The 4,436-nt window shown below is 45.9% G+C and overlaps 1 protein-coding gene across 1 annotated transcript in view; it reads left to right on the top strand.

The window, feature by feature from the left end:
* The first annotated feature begins 102 nt into the window (after window positions 1-102).
* The window catches only part of LOC129818477 (DNA repair protein RAD51 homolog 3-like), a 28,926-nt gene continuing 24,592 nt past the window's right edge, over window positions 103-4,436 (top strand). The window contains exon 1 of the mRNA XM_055874407.1: window positions 103-3,290. The gene's annotated coding sequence lies outside the window, so the exon portion shown is untranslated. The remainder of the gene's footprint in view (window positions 3,291-4,436) is intronic.

The raw sequence follows: 4,436 nt of genomic DNA, 5'->3' as shown, positions 1-4,436 counted from the left end.
TCCAGGTATACACCCAATCAAAAAGTGATTTTTAAATATTTTTTCTCCCCAATTTCGTGGTATCCAATTGTTAGTAGTTACTGTCTTGTCTCATCGCTACAACTCCCATACGGGCTCGGGAGAGACGAAGGTCGAGAGCCATGCGTCCTCCGAAACAAAACCCAACCAAGCCGCACTGCTTCTTAACACAGCGCGCATCCAACCCGGAAGCCAGCCGCACCAATGTGTCGGAGGAAACACTGTTCACCTAGAGACCTGGTCAGCGTGCACTGCGCCCGGCCCGCCACAGAAGTCGCTAGTGCGCAATTAGACAAGGATATCCCTACCGGCCAAACCCTCCCTAACCCGGACGACGCTAGGCCAATTGTGCGTCGCCCCATGTACCTCCCGGTCGCGGCCGGCTGCGACAGAGCCTGGGCTCGAACCCAGAGTCTGGTGGCACAGCTTTAGACCACTGCGCCACCCAGGAGGCCCAAAAATGAATTTAACAAGGCGTGCAAACATGTATTAGCATCTCAATGTACAGTTTAAAGTCTCTTTCTCCCAAGTATGTAAAACAATTAGGTAAAATTAAATGAATCCATAAAAGTTTAAAAATGCAGATGCAAACAAACCATTACATTGGTTGATTTAAGTTTGCTTTGGTATTGATAAAATCTGATCAATGGGTAATGCACTAGGGCAGAGTGAAATTACAATAGATAACACATGAATACATTAACAGTAGTGATGGTAAATGAATTAAAAACAGTAATGATAAGTTATCCAAATTCCAGAACAAAAGAATACATGTATTATCATGCAACATGTTTAAATGCTTAAAAAAGGCAGTAGTAGTGTTTACCACCAAAAGGATCCATTTTCAAACAGGTGAGTGAATTGTAGTGGAGAATGTTAGAACGTAATCAACAGAATGGTCGAATTGTAGTACAGTGCATTTGGAAAGTATTCAAAACCCCTTCCCTTTTTCCACATTTTGTTACGTTACAGCCTTGTTCGAAGATGGATTATATTAATTGTTTCCCTCGCCAATCTACACACAGTACCCCATAATGACAAAGCGAAAACAGGTTTTTAGAAATTGTTGCATGTTTATAAACAACAGAAATCATTTATTTACATAAGTATTCAGACCCTTAGCGAGGATACTCGAAATTGAGCTCCAGTGCATCCTGTTTCCATTGATCATACTTGAGATGTTTCTACAACTTGAGTCCACCTGTGGTAAATTCAATTCATTGGACATGATTTGGAAAGGCAACCACCTGTCTATATAAGGTTCCAAAGTTGACCGTGCATGTCAGAGCAAAAACCAAGCCATGAGGTTGAGGGAATTGTCCGTAGAGCTCCAAGACATGATTGTGTCGAGGCACAGATCTGGGGAAGGGTACCAGTGGCCCCCATCATACTTAAATGGAACAAGTTTGGAACCACCAAGACTCCTCTTAGAGCTGGCCACCCAGCCAAAGTGAGTAGTCGGGGAATCCGATGGTCTAAGAACGTAGAACGTTACATGGTAGAGTGGTCAGACGGAAGCCAGTCAGTAAAATGCACATGATAGCCTGCATGGAGTTTGCCAAAAAGAACCTAAAGGACTCAGACCATGAGAAACAATATTCTTTGGTCTGAGGAAACCAAAATTGAAATATTTGTCCTGAATGCCAAGTGTCCCATCTGGAGGAAACCTGGCACCATACCTATGGTGAAGCGTGGTGGCAGCATCATGCTGTGGAGATGTTTTTCAGTGGCAGGAATTGGGAGACTAGTCAGGTTCGAGTAGCGCTGTCTTAGGCGTCTCACAGTACAGACACGGCTATTTATTGCCCTGGCCACATCTGCAGTTCTCATGCCTCCTTGCAGCATGCCTAAGGCACGTTCATGCAGATGAGCAGGGACCCTGGGCATCTTTCTGTTGGTGTTGTTCAGAGTCAGAAAGGCTTTTTTAGCGTCCTAGGTTTTCATAACTGTGACTACCGTCTGTAAGCTGTTAGTGTCTTAACAACCGTTCCACAGGTGCATTTTCATTAATTGTTTATGGTTCATTGAACAAGCATGGGAAACGGTGTTTAAACCCTTGACAATGAAGATCTGTGAAGTTATTTGGATTTTTACGAATTATCTTTGAAAGACAGGGTCCTGAAAAAGGGACGTTTCTGCCTTAATGTTGCTGGACCCCAGGAAGAGTAGCTGCAGCCTTGGCAGGCTCCTTGGTTGAAACACAAACTCCTGAGTTCCAAACTGCCTCTAGAAGCAACGTCAGCACAATAACAGTTTGTCGGGAGCTTTATGAAATGGGTTTCCGCGACCGAGCAGCCGTACACAAGCCTTAGATCACCATGCGCAGTGCCAAGCGTCGGCTGGAGTGGTGTAAAGCTCGCTGCCATTGGACTCTGGAGCAGTGGAAACACGTTCTCTGGAGTGATGAATCACGCTTCACCATCTTGCAGTTGGACGGACGAATCTGGGTTTTTAATGCCCATGATTTTGGAATGAGATACTTTTGGTCATGTAGTGTAATTGTATGTGTGGTGTACAGAGGTAGTTATTCAAAAATCATGTTAAACACTGTTATTGCACAGTGAATCCGTGCAACTTATGTGACATATGTAACATATTTACACTTGCCATAACAAAGGGGTTGAACACCTATTGACATGAAGACATTTCAGCTTTTCATTTTTTAATTTGTAAAAATGTCAAAAAAAATCGACATTATGGGGTATTATGTGTCATTGATCTACACATCTCAATTTAACCCATTTAAAATTCAGGCTGTAACACAATAAAACGTGGAAAAAGGTTGAGGGGTGAATACTTTCTGAAGGTTTAACTATCTCACTATGTTAAAGAAATTTCCACTACCAGGCTCTTCATGCATCGGGTCCGCATCCACATTATCACAGCTACCCTGATTGGACCCTTCCAACTCTTCTTCCTCTATCTCTTCTTTCATGTCTGCAGCCAGCGACATCCCTATCTCCCCTTCAAGACACTCCATGTTCGTCTCCTCTTCAAAACTATCTCTCTTCTCCCCCTCTCCTTCCTCCTCCCTATCAACCTCCTCCCTTTCTTGACTGGGGGCGGGTACGTTGTAGGTAGAGCCCACCCCCTCCTGGCTGGTCCCTGTGGTCTGTCTCTCTCCAGAGCTGGCTGTGGTGAACTCTGGGACGCCCGTGGGTGGAGGAGTCTCTTCACGGGCGACTGCAGCACGCTGTACACGCTGGGGTGGGGTCCGTCTGCAGACAGAGCAGCCAAAATGCATCACAATATTTCAGTTACGTTGATAAAAGGTAAGACACTATTGAGTTAAACTTTACATCCTGTACCTCTCCAGGACCAGGGTTGGTGGCGTACTATATATTTGGACAGGTCTGAAGAACGTATGGAAACATGGTTTTGAGAGTGCTGACTCTATTCTGACCATGCTGCCCGCTCCCAGGCTGGCTGTGGTGAAGCTCTTGGTGTGGGGAGGCAGGAAGCAGGTGCTGCCCCAGTTGGAGGTGTCCAGTAGGCTGGGCAGATGGGGGATGGGCTCCCCAGTGACCGCCATGGCTCTGTAGTTGGGCACTGTTGCTACACCAAACCAAAACAAGTATACAAGTGACGTAACATCTTGCTGCAATTCAATGTGTAAATGTAGAGATTTAAAATAAGTACTTTTGATGTTAAACATGCACAGTGTGAGTTCAAATAAAATTGTATTAGTCACACGCACCGAATACAACAGGTGTAGACCTTACAGAATGGGGGCGTGCTCGGTCCTCTTTTTCCCTGTAGTCCACAATCATCTCCTTTTGTCTTGATCATGTTGGGGGAGAGGTTGTTGTCCTGGCACCACACGGCCAGGTCTCTGACCTCTCCTCCCTATAGGCTGTCTCGTTGTTGTAGGTGATCTGGCCTACCACTGTTGTGTCATCGGCAAACTTAATGATGGTTTTGGAGTCGTGCCTGGCCGTGCAGTCATGAGTGAACAAGGAGTACAGGAGGGGACTGAGCACGCACCCCTGAGGGGCCCCTGTGTTGAGGATCAGCGTGACGCATGTGTTCTTACCTACCTTTACCACCTGGGGGCGGCCCGTCAGGAAGTCCAGGATCCAGTTGCAGAGGGATGTGTTTAGTCCCAGGGTGCTTAGCTTATTGATGAGTTTTGAGGACACTATGGTGTTGAACGCTGAGCTGTAGTCAGTGAATAGCATTTTCACATCGGTGTTCCTTTTGTCCAGGCGGGAAAGGGCAGTGTGGAGTGCAATAGAGATTTCATCATCTGTGTATTTGTTGGGGTGGTATGCAAATTGTATTGGGTCTAGAGTTTCTGGTATAATGGTGTTGATGTGAGCCATGACTAGCCTTTCGAAGCACTTCATGGCTACAGACGTGAGTGCTACGGGTCGGTAGTTGTTTAGGCAGGTTACCTTAATGTTCCTGGGCACAGGCAC

The sequence above is a fragment of the Salvelinus fontinalis genome, chromosome 2, assembly GCF_029448725.1.
Source record: "Salvelinus fontinalis isolate EN_2023a chromosome 2, ASM2944872v1, whole genome shotgun sequence".
NCBI lineage: Eukaryota > Metazoa > Chordata > Actinopteri > Salmoniformes > Salmonidae > Salvelinus > Salvelinus fontinalis.
The sequence above is the reverse complement of the archived record's forward strand: the minus strand, read 5'-3'. Positions and strand labels throughout refer to the sequence as shown.